This window comes from Frankliniella occidentalis, unplaced genomic scaffold (genome assembly GCF_000697945.3).
Source record: "Frankliniella occidentalis isolate FOCC.00 unplaced genomic scaffold, Focc_3.1 Scaffold179, whole genome shotgun sequence".
NCBI lineage: Eukaryota > Metazoa > Arthropoda > Insecta > Thysanoptera > Thripidae > Frankliniella > Frankliniella occidentalis.
In genome coordinates, this window is record NW_026267305.1 from 24,713 (window position 1) to 37,214 (window position 12,502).

General features: G+C 46.8%; 1 non-coding gene across 1 annotated transcript; it reads left to right on the forward strand.

Moving 5' to 3' along the window:
- The first annotated feature begins 7,191 nt into the window (after positions 1-7,191).
- Trnar-ucu (transfer RNA arginine (anticodon UCU)) lies at positions 7,192-7,276 on the forward strand. Its single transcript has one exon. It is a non-coding gene; the product is annotated as a tRNA-Arg (tRNA).
- The last annotated feature ends 5,226 nt before the right edge of the window (positions 7,277-12,502 follow it).

The window sequence follows — 12,502 nt, forward strand, 5'->3', positions numbered from 1 at the left end:
GGGCCTCACCAGAGCTAGAGTTCGTGGTGTCGAAGGACAGAGCTTTTTCTTTTCCGGCTAGTTTCCATTCTTCCAAAGAGCTTACAACGGCTTTCTTGGCCTCTATGGCGGTCCCGTCGGGCACCACTGGAGCTCCCAAAAGCTGGACTGTGTTGACCCCTGTCACAATTATAGCAATTCGGTCTTCGGAGTTCTTGCCGTCAAGCGTTTCGACGATCTTGCCATCCCAGTGGACGACAAGGACGTCGTCAGCGTCAGCGTCCTTGTAGAAATTTTCTCGAACACTGTTCGCAGATGCAGCGCGGTGCTTTTCACGCTCTATATAGACAGTGGTTCTATTAAGGTTTGTGTCCTCGACAGATATGCCCGTGACACCGACGATGGCAGCAATAATTTTAGTGGCCTGTGTAGTGCTGACTCCGGCATAGTCGAAGACTTCTCCAATTTCGGGCGACACAACCTTTTTGCGGCCTCTCCTCTGCTTAGCGGGCGAGACGCCCTTGTCGTCATCGTCTTTGTGATGGTCACAATCAGGCTTCTCTTTATCGTCACATTTTTCTGCGAGAATGTAAAAGGCGCTTGTCAAAACCATGGTATCATGTGTACTAAAGATATTAAGCGTAAAAAAGCACTCACCTGCCGCGTTACGACGGCGTTCCTCCTCTTATCTCCTACGCTCGTCGACTTCCAACAGTCTGTCAATTTTCCTCTTTTCCACCTCCTTGAATGTCCTTCTTCAGCATTTCTCTGTCGAGACCCCCGATGACGATAAGACGTAGGCATTGCTGGTCTAATAGGAAGAGTTTTTCCTCCTCCCACCCTTTCTTCTCTGCGGGAGTCTTGGCCCTCAAAATGTTGGCCTCGAGCTGGGCGACGGCATCCTTCTTCGAAATGTCGAAGGGCTTGTCCGAATTTGCTGCAAAATCTAGATCTAAATCGGAGTCCTTCGGCCTGTTCTTAAACATCGCTCGGAAGTTCTCGCACATTCTCTCCACCTTTTCGATGGCGCGTATCTCCTAGACGCAAGGCACTTTGGTTGTACGCCATATCGCGAACACCATCCTCACGGCCTTCTTTGCTGCCAGCCGAACGTCGTGCTGCTGCTGCACGTGGTAGAAGAACGTCCGGAGTACATCACGCGAAGTAGGGGGCGGTTCACAAGAGCTAGGATTCACAAAAGCTAGAGCCACAACAGCTAGGCGTCGCAAGAGCTAGAGTCCACAAGAGCTAGGCGTCGCAAGAGATATAGTCGAGGCCCCAGGTAGAACACGTTTGTCAAAATGATGTCAAAATGACGTCATTTTGACCCTCATCGTCAAAATTTACTGCGCCTATGTAGCCAGAATGAGCTCATTTTGACATCAAATGAGGGTCATTGACGAGTTTATGACGATTGTGTTCTACCTGGGGCGGTACACCGATACTTTCAGATGAATACCTCAAAGGAGACAAAAAGCATGATTTTTGGTGTTAGGGTCCTTTAGACCCTACTCTTAGCTTTGACCCGCAGCACACTCATTTTGGACCCATAGGAGCCGAAATTTTAACGCAAATGTTCAAAATTTGTTCAAAAAATACGAAAATTTGAAAATGGTTGCAGAGAGGCCTTATCAGACCCTTTTTTGGAAGATTTCGACATGAAACAGCGAATGGAGCAAAAAACCGAGTCCGTACGACCTCTCATTTAGTCCCTAGAGGCCGCCATTTTGGGAAAAAAGGGCCTAAATCCTTATAGAAGACTTTTTACCGTAATACCCCGTGTTGGGTGTCGTTTCCGCATATAACAGCATCCCAGAGTCCGAATTCGAGGTCCATTAAACAATTTTGACCATCTGGAACTATTTTGAACAGGATGCGCCCTGTTCAATATTTGTTCAAAATGTTTAAAATTTTGAAAAGGTCCTACAGAGCCCATCTTTAGTAGTAGGGTAAAATTGGGGTGTAACTACCGAACAAAGCACTGTCACCGCAGTTACCTGTGTGCGGTATCGCTACCGGGTAATTTTGTGCTGAGAACATCAATGGACGAGACCTGAAAAGCGCCGGCGCTTGTCGCTATTTTTCTTTTAAATACTATCGTATGTTAACTGAAGTCAAGCGTAACAGCGTCATAAAATTTTTTGATAAGTATTGAAGTTCACAAGAAAATAGTCATTGTTTTTTAATTCCGTTTTGGTTTCAGTAGCTTACGTTAATTGTCTTTAACTTTTAGACGGAAAAAAATATGTAAGTTGAGCCAACTAAATGTTAGCTGCCTTAGCTTTTATGTTTGCTAATATCGTGACAAGCAAGTTTTTTTGCTACCACAGCGAAACGTTTGCTGTCACAGCGACGTATCAGTTGTGAGAGCTAATGCTTCACCTGCAGGAGCAAATGCAATGTCTGCTTCAGTTGATTGGGAATAAACTACCAGAACGAGCACTAAATTTAATCCAGATAAGCATTAGCTGCCCTAGCTAATTCTTGCACACAGGAGTCAATTATTAGCTACGGTAGCTTTAAAGTTGCTTGTCACGATATCAGCAAACATATCAGCTATGCGAACTTACATATTTTTTTCCGTGTAATGTTATGTTACAGGTCGACATTAAACTTTTAAAAAGATTTTTTAAGCACTAAAATAAATGTATAAAAATACATTGTCAGTTTTTAAAGAATAAAACTAAAAATTTTGAAGGTTACCGTCAACGTCTTCACTTTCAGGTTCCTTTTCCTGGACAATTATATCCGTCCTGTAGAGCCGGCCTTCCTGCATTGGTAAAAAAAATTGGGGAAATTTTACAGAAAAAGTCTATGTATACTTCCAAGTAGTCTGCTAAAATTACCACTGGAGTGATATCGATCCGAAGTATTAAAGGTCCACGTCTTAAAAAATGTGTGTTCTAGGCATCTGTTAATTATCTTTTTACCACCTACCGAAAGACACTGAGGTCTAGGTAACTCTCCGAGTCATTTCTCATTCACTGTCTAGCAGTAGACAATCTATAGATATGCATAGCAGTCTATACATCTCTGTGAAAGGATATCATTTTGCAACACAGCTCCTCTTAGAAGCAACCGATGGGTGAGGGGTATCGTTCGCGCTCTCGAACCCAAAGGTTGATGGTTCTAATTCCAGCAGTGGTGACAGATGCAGACGTCCCAAGCAAACCAAGGTGAACGTAGAACCATGAGGGAGTAGTCAGATGGCCAGAGAACAAGTCAAATTTTCAAATTTTGTCGTAAAATACTTGTCTTTGGTGTGTCTATTAGTAGATATCTATATAACGTCGACAAAAAGACGTCTACCAGATGTTGTAACTGAGGACAATCGATCAATTGTAGACGTCTAGTAGTAGACAAGATAATACGTCTTAAAGACTACTGGTGGTCTACAGAAAGATGCCTATAAGACATCTAATAGACGTCTTTTTTCCGTGTGGGGTTTCGTAATTTCGCCCCAATTTTCCAAGATGGCGTCATCTGAGGCCTTACTGGTACGTTGTACGGACTTGCAGTGTGTTTCATCGTCTTTCTCATACCAAAATTTCACGGAAAATTACTAAAGATGGGCTCTGTAGGACGTTTTCAAAATTTTAAACATTTTGAACAAATATTGAACAGGGCGCATCCTGTTCAAAATGGTTCCAGATAGTCAAAATTGTTTAATGGACCTCGAATTCGGACTCTGAGACGCTGTTATATGCGAAAACGACACGTATTACGGTAAACAGTCTTCTATAAGGATTTAGGCCCTTTTTCCAAAATGGCGGCCTCTTGGGCCTAAATGAGAGGTCGTACGGACTCCGGGTTTGGTCCATTCACCTTTTCACGTCGAAATCTTCCGATCCTGTCTGATATGGCCTCTCCGCGACAATTTTCAAATTTTTGTATCTTTTGAACAAATTTTGAACATTTGCGTTAAAATTTCGGCTCCTATGGGTCCAAAATGAGTGAGCTGCGGGTCAAATCGAAGAGTAGGGTCTAAAGGACCCCTTCACCAAAAATCACGCTTTTTGTCCTTTTTGCGGTTTTATTTTGCGTACCGCTTCGACTAAGAGGCGTCGCAAGAGCTAGGCGTCGTAAGAGCTAGAGTCCACAAGAGCTAAAGTTCACAAGACCTAAAGGCGAATCTGCCGTCACCGTTGGCCGACTATACTCAGCGGTTCGCGCGAGAGCGAGTGCGTAGATCGAGGGTCTGTGTAGTTAAACCATGCGCATGCATTGCATGCATGGGTTGGTTGCGGCTTACTCACGGTAAAAAGTATTAGTGATTTTACCGATAATTCCTGTAATCTTGTACAGAAATTGTCGTGTAATTTTACAGACCATGTTAGTTTTACCGAAATACTATGATAAAATTAATAGTTCCTGTAAAATTACAGATTTTAGATCTTTTTAACGAAAAACTACTGTAACATTACAAGCGTCTGTAAAAATCCCCATATACTCCGGTAATTTTACATGTGTTCGTAAAGTTACAGATACTCTGTATTGTAGTTTTACAGATACTTTCTGTAATTTTTCTAATGAATAAGAAATAGGGTTAAAATTGGCCACAAAATGTGTTCAATGTTGAACGCTAGTGCATTCAAACAGCGAACAGCGAGAGAACCCGATTTTGTAGGAAATCACTCACCAACATCAAGAGAGAGGGCAGCTAACCGTAGGAAAAGTCGCGTGGATAGTAGGAAGCAAGATATGGAGTACAGACAGGCTACCTGCACGTAGCGCGCCGTAGCGCAATGGTCAAGGCATCGGGCTAACGACCACGAGGTCGGGGATTCGATCCCACCAAGAGTTCCAAGGTTCAATCACTTTCACCAATGAAACCCGTCGGCGGGTTCACTATGAAATATATAGAACAAGAAAACAGTCACCATAAATATTTTTTTCTTCCATATATTACCTTAGAAAATGTGGGTAAAAATTACAGGAAACATTCGTTAATACATTCACAGAACTATTTGGTATTAGTTTTACAGAAATTTTGTGGAGTAATTTTTACAAGTGTCGATAATTTTACAGACTATGGTAATTTTACCAGACTTTTACTTGGCACTAAATATACCTAGACTTTTTCTTGAGCTAAAATGATTTGATTGCGGAAAATAATTGAGTGTCAAATTTTAACATATATAGAATTCCACATAGGGAAATTATGGGGGAATTAGAAGAGTTGGCAGGTGCGCAAGCACTGTATGGAAATTAAAACACTCAGATAAGACAAGTAGTGGGCGTCTGCTAATTCCCAATAACTCAAATTCACTCACTTTAGCCTCTTGTCGAATCGTAAATATGTTAAAATTCGACACTCATCTATTTTCAGCCAACAGCTTTCCTTAATTTAGACAACATTGTCACTATAACCTATAGGCGAAGGGGAGCAATGCGGTGCGGCGCGCAACAATGACAAACAGAGCTTTCGATTGGTTTCGACACGCTCGGCGCTCGGGGGGGTGGGGGGGGGGTGCTGGCTGAGCCACCGGCGACACCTACCGCCCGTCCGGCACCGCTGCCACGCCACGCCACGCCGCAGCAGAGGACGGCGTCGGCCGGCAGCCGGCGCGGGACTCTCCGTCCGGCACGAGTACGTCGCGCGTCGCGCACCCGTTTGAGCATGAAGGAGTTGAGATACGTCAAAATGCTTAACATTTTCGGTCTGTGGAGACTAAAATTACGTGTTTACCATGGAGGCACTTTGAACGGGTCAAAAATCTCAAATTCTGAAGTCGCTGCACTTCGGCCCCTCGGGCACGGCCGGGGTTTGTCGTACGGCCTCCAGCCTTTCGAATATGTGTTTAGAACACCATTTCTAACATTTTGAGCCCACAAACTCACCGCTGCGGCCAATTTGAAAATATAAGGAACGGGCTAATGGTCGCTGCAGCGCTGAGCGGCGCGTTGCTTCGGGTTTGGCGGGGCCGGCGGGGCCGACTGAGTGGTGCAAAGTGGTCGCGAGGGCGTAGCAGCGAAAACAACGGGGGCGGCTGGGGCCGACGCGGCGCGGGGTGGCGCTGTTTGTCGCGGCACGGGGCGGGAGGCGGCGGAGGTCAGCGGGCTGATTCGGAGGTTGGCGGGGCGGCCCTCAGCACCTAACTGCCTCCCAGCTGCAGGCTGCTGGGCAGCTTTTAGGAGCGCAGCCGTGGAAAGTGTCACGGGTGCGTGTGCTGCAGGACGCACGGCTGCTAGACGACGCCGTGCTGCCCTTGGCCGGCGTGGTGCTCTGCCTCGTTCAAGGACGGCAGGGAGTCGCACCGCGCGCCGTCCTGCTACCCCACCTAAAAATCACACGAGTCAAACTATGCATATCGGTGCAACGCAGAGCTGCGGGGAACTGAACTCACGCTTCTCGCGCAGATAAAAAATGCTGGCGTCCAGGAGCATTGTCACGGTACCCTTCCAAGCGCCGGCCAGTCAGGCAACCCTTCACACATCACTCCCCACCCGCCCCCCTCTGAGCCTTGCGTTCCCTCGGCCAGCGGTGCGGCGAAGATTGGGAAGAAGAAAAGCGTGATGCTCGGCGGCGGTCGCCGCCAAGGGGTGAACATCTCGTGTATTCCTCTGTCCCGGGGTCCTGTATTACTTTGTATTACCTGATATTACTTGTATTCCGTGTATTACCTTGTATTACTTTGTATTACCATGTATTTCCTTGTATTATTTTGTATTATCTTGTATTACCGTATATTACTTGCGCAATATTATGCAATATTACCTTGTATTGCGTTGTAATACTTCATATTATTTGTATTACCATGTATTACCAAGTATTACTAGTATTACTTGTATTACTTGTATTACTCGTAATACCTGTAATACCCTGTAATACCTTGTAATACTTCGTAATACCTTTGTAATATATAGGTGGATCTCCAATGGAGAGTAGTAAGTAACCCCCATTGTAGCGGGCAGCCATCTTTACCCCCCATTGTTGCGGCAGCCATTTTGAATTTTAGGGGTGTGAGAAAATACCCCCCATTGTTGCGGGGTGTTAACCTGGTGATCTTATCGGGGCCTAACCCCGAACCTAAGGTGTGTGTCGGCGGTCTTATCAGGGGGTACCTCGGGCCTAACCTATGGGCGTAAGTGACGGGGCGGTCTTATCAGGTAGTAACTCGTACCTAACCTAGGGGCCTAAGTGATCGAGGATTCACATGGCGTCGTATCAGGGCGTAACTTAAGTAGAGCATGTGTGATCGAAGATCGTATGTCAGGGTGGCCGAGTGGTCTAAGGCGGTAGACTTCTCGTCTGCTTCCCAGTATGGGATCGTGGGTTCGAATCCCACCCCTGACATTTTGTGAGCGCAGCGTGTGAAATGTATTGTGCGTATGAAGAGAATCTCGAGAGGTAAGTATTTTTTTAAAAAAACAATTTCTTTGGAGTGTAGTCCTTGCATTGTCCTTGCTGGCTGACGTCTTTTCCGCAGGTGAAACGGAAAAGTTGACGTGTGGAACGAACGGGCAACGAACCCGCGCCATCCGCATGGAACCGAGTGTCTCAGCCCACGCGGCCGGCGCGCCGCTGTTGGGAGATGCGCGCAGCGGAGCCAGCTCAAGCCGGCCGGGCGGCAGCGCGGCGTGGGGGGTCGCTACCCCTTCCACCCGCCCCGCGTCCGTCTATCCGCCGCCGCCGCCCCCGAGTGATGAGCGGTAAGTGTCCGAACATACCCTCCCTGAAAATGGTCACGTATCGTGATTGGTCGGCTGGAACCTTCGGTTTCGGAACACGCCCTTCCCGCGCCGTGCCCGGCACGGCCGTGCGTTCCGCCTCACTGCCTGTCCTACGATCGCCTGTGTAAGTCACCACCGGTCAACCCTTGCCTCCGCCATGGACCCTGCTAGATTAACCTCAGCCACGAGGAGTGGCTGGAGATGGAGTGGTTATTTGTGAGTACCATGAAGTGTGCGATAGGGACCCTGTGTTAGAATTAGTTTATTTTGTAATTTCGTCGTGTCGGCTTGTGCGTGGGGCCGATTGTCGCGTTTTTTAGCCCGCCCTTCTGCTTTGAAAAACCAGGCCCGCCCTTCCGCCAAACGAAATTGCCAGCTCCGCTTCGCTCCGCTTCGCTCCGCTTCGCTCCGCCGGCAACTCCGTTCGGCAGGGGCCGGGCCTGCTTGGCCTGCCGGCAGCGATGGTCGGGCCTGCGGCCCGACCATTTCTGTCACGCGATTTGCTGAAGAACATGATCAAATGATGAAGCGGGCCTTCGGCCCGCTTGAACCCGCCATCTTTGATTTTGCCCCAAAGACTCGAGTAAGGGTTGTAACGGTGAAGCACCGCGACTACAACCCACCCTTCTGCTTAGAAAACGTTTTTTTGGGGTGGTGGAAAGTTTCTATTTTGCTTTTTTTAGGCCTTTGTCTACATCTTATTGTTGACTATGGCAATTTTTAGCTTATTTTCGTATAAAAAGCCCCTCTAGCGCGTAAACGGTTAGAGATAGCGCAAAACGGACGAAATTTTCGCCCAGAGGGCTCTACTTTCGCGAGTTACCCCTAAGGAGACCTTAAAAAAAAATATTTTTTCCAACTTTTTTGTCCTTTCCTGTTTTCTTCGATACCCCCTTTCAGCCCCTTAGGGGTGGCTGACAGGATTTGCCGTAGGCGTTTTGTTTTGTGGGAGTGACCCTTGAGATCCCCTGAAAATTTGAAGTCTCTAGCACATCTCCTTCTTGTGGAACAGACAGACAGACAGACAGACAGACAGACAGACAGACACGAGGTCGTTTGCATAAGCCCGCTGGATAGCTTTTTCAAAGCAGAAGGGCGGGCTAAAAATAGGAACTAATCTGTCCCCTTTTGTTACAGTCTCGCTCGGCGGGGAAATCCAAGGGCCCCTCTGCCAAAGAGTTACAACGACGCGCTGAGCGAGAGGCAATGTTACAAAAACGTTGTAATGCGATGAGGAAGAAGAAAAAGTCTGTAAGTATCTGTGCTCTTGGGCGGTAGTGTGTGTGTGTGTGTGTGTGTGTGTGTGTGAAACTAATTCTGTTTGTCTTGTTTCAGGACCCAAAGCATTGATTTTGCTGTGTTCTACCCCTAATGGGCTTTTTTAAATGTGATTTTTCATGTGATTTTCTTTAAGACTGATTGCCATATGGCTTCGTGATTATTATCTTTATTAGACTGATGCCCTATGGGGTATTGTATTTTATTTTTTGATATAAAAAATTCTAATCAAGTATCATTTGTTTTCCTTTTCCTATTATCAACTGTTCACATGAATTTTAACTTCTTTATGCATTGCATTTCTTTAGTAGTCTGATGGACATGACTTCTCATTCAATCTGATCAATTCATGACCTTTTACGCTATTCTTTGCCCCGTGGAAGTTTGAGATTTTGTTTTACCTTTAAATATTCACTGGAAACTTTTTGGAGAGTAGAGACACAATGAAATCAACCCTCTCATGATAATTGATATGATTTCAAGCTGCTTTTACCATTGCAAATCAATATTGGTCTTACAGTTAGCATGTTAGGTTCATTCAGACCAAGACTCCAGGATTATCGAACTTAAGTGGCGGGTGACAGATTAGTTAAAGTTTTGAATATTATTTGGAGCAAGGAAAATGTTTTAACAGTGGACACACATTGCAAACAAGTAATGAAATGTATCTGACAATAATTCTGAACCATTCTAGCAACATAAATTTAATTTATATTGTCTCTTAGCTTTTTTGAGTGTAGTTATACACTGGAAACAATATGGAGAGTAGAAATGAATCATCTCATGGTATTTGATATGAAATCATGTTTCTTTTTACAATCTAAATCATGTTTAGTGTCAGTCATAGGATATTTTGCCTCTCCAGCCTAATCTTAGAGGTTTTCCGAAGTTAAATGACGGGTGTGAGCTGAGATAATGATTTTAACTAAATAGGGTCATAAAAATTATTTGAAGTGTAGAGACACATTACAAACAAACTACTGAATATATCTGATAAGAATTTTGAACCATGTGAACAACAGAAATGCAATTTTAGGTGGTCTTTGATATTAGCAAGACTCACAGCTATTTTTATAACGGCTTTTGGTGGTGATATGTAGATCACATTAGAAACCATAGTTAAATGGTAATTGAATCCATTTTAGAACCATATTTTAATTTCAAATCAAGTGGTACACTGTTTATTTGGTTTTCAAGATTCTTTTATTTGTATTTTTTATTTTTTTATTTTTTTGACTCTACATCTTAATTGGTTTGGTACAACACAAGTAGCTTTTGCCTGATGTGTTCCAGGTGGTAACTTAGCATTTCCTGTTTGAGACTTTCAGGAAAAGAAATGCTAGGAACATTAAATGCCTGTGATAAAATTGTATACAATTCATCATTAGGAATTTTAGCCAGAGATTGACTCCTGGATGAGCAAAAATATTTTGCGTGATTCATCAAGTCACTAAAGCTTGAATTAGCATGGAAACATTGAACCTCACAGTCTGACAAATAATAATTCATCAACTGCTTAATTCTTTGGATAAATTTCCACGAAGACAGTGCCATATATATTTTTGAACTGCCTTTTTCCACACAAATAGTATTGTTAGCTGTGTGGAGTTTCACAGAAATTTTGACAGTACCAGCTGTAACTGCCTTTGCATTTCTGGACTTATAGTGGCCCACAATGGTGCTAGACACTTCTTCTGAAACCAAAATTTGGTATTCAGAGGTAGTCAAAGCAACATTCTTATTTGTTGTGGTTGCCACCAAATTAACAAAGGGTGTAAAATTGTTTAGATAAATACCGATTCTAAAAAACTTACTCCCATTTTTAATGAGTTGGAAGTCTTTAAAGGCAACTTCTACGGGAAACCTTATCTCACTGGGAGGAACATCCTGGCCCTTTGCCTGTTTTGTGTCAAAGAGATGACTCAGGTCAAAATGAACCGGGGAGTTCAGATCCATATTCCCATACAGCATTTGAGGCTGAGAGGGAGGCTGACTGAAGTCTGGCTCGTCAGTCAGATCCTCCCCAAGGTCAACAACTAGGTTGTCCAACTTCCCCTGCTTGTTGGGGAGCGGGAACAGCCATCGGCGCTTGGCAGCAGGCTCGTCGACTGTTTCCTCACTTTGGCGTTTAGCTGAAGCCATAGCTGTGATCTGACCAGTAGCTAAGTCTTCACACAAATGATACCCTCGAATAATTTGGCCGCCGCTTTTATACCCCGAGGAGGGAATGGACAAAGTATTTTAAACCAATCAGAGAGCAGTAGGCCCTTAATTTTAACCAATCACAACGGTTTTCTCCAGTTCAAACATGCTCCCACCCCTACCTGCCGCTCCCCCTCCCCTCTCACCCCGGGTGTCCACCCCTTTCGGTCGCCTCCAGGATCCGCCCCTGTCGCCTTTCCGCCCCGACGGTCGAGCACTGGGACCCCGCCGCCGAACCGCGAGGACGCCGCAAAAGAGGTCGCCCATGGCCGCTCGCACACAGGGACCCCGCCGCCGAACCGCAAGGACGCCGTCGCGGAAGCCCTGGCGCCTCCGAACCCTTTTCGCGGCAACCAACTCAACAGCCATGCGCATAGGGTTGCCTACCCAACAGTCTGCAGGCGCCTCGCCATGCGCCCTGTCTATATGTCCGCCGTGCCGCCTCCCAGCCTGCGCCGAAGCAACCAGCTCAACAGCCATGCGCATAGGGTTGCCTACCCAACAGTCTGCAGGCGCCTCGCCATGCGCCCTGTCTATATGTCCGCCGTGCCGCCTCCGAGCCTGCGCCGAAGCAACCAGCTCAACAGCCATGCGCATTGGGTTGCCTACCCAACAGTCTGCAGGCGCTATGGTCAATATAAAGTCCGTAATAGCTCCAACCCCGCTAAAAAGGCGCCGCGGCGCCTCGCACCCCTACTACCGCACTACCCCGCGCCACGCCCCTTAGCCACACACCGACTCCGGCGGCTCAGTCGCGTCGCCCTCACCCCCTGCCCGGCGCTACTCCCCCCACCACGCGCCGCCACGCCGCTGCACCCCTATCGCACCGCAGCGCCACGCCGTAGTAGTTCCGATTCTCGCCACCAGGGCGCGCACTAGCGCTGCGCGCCGTCCGCCAGCGCGCGCTATGTACCCGTCACGCTTGAATAATGACCCGGGGCTGAAAAATACTCACTCCTCATCATCTAGTGCCGACTGTACTTCACTTTGTGTTTGCGTCTTCACCTTTCTCTACTCTCGGGTAGAGCCAATGAAAGTTGATTTTGATTTCGTTTTTGAACATCATTATCCCCCTCTAGGCACGGTGGCCGGCTCGCAGTGGTGTGCGCCCGGCTGCTCCTAGGGGTGAGCTCCCAACCAAGTCACCGCCAAACTTTGTCTTGACCTCTTTCGGTCCGTCCTCCCTATCTCTCTCGTCTCTCTTTCTTATCGGACCGTGCCCGGCGTCACCGGCCGGTCCACCCGTCTGCCTGCTCAGGGGTGAGTTTTTAGGTGCCGGCAGAGAGCGCCTCCGCTGCGGCCGGGGTGCTGCTCACCAGCAATAGCCGCCCCAGTTGCATCCGCCCGGTCTCTTGACGTCAGGACGCTG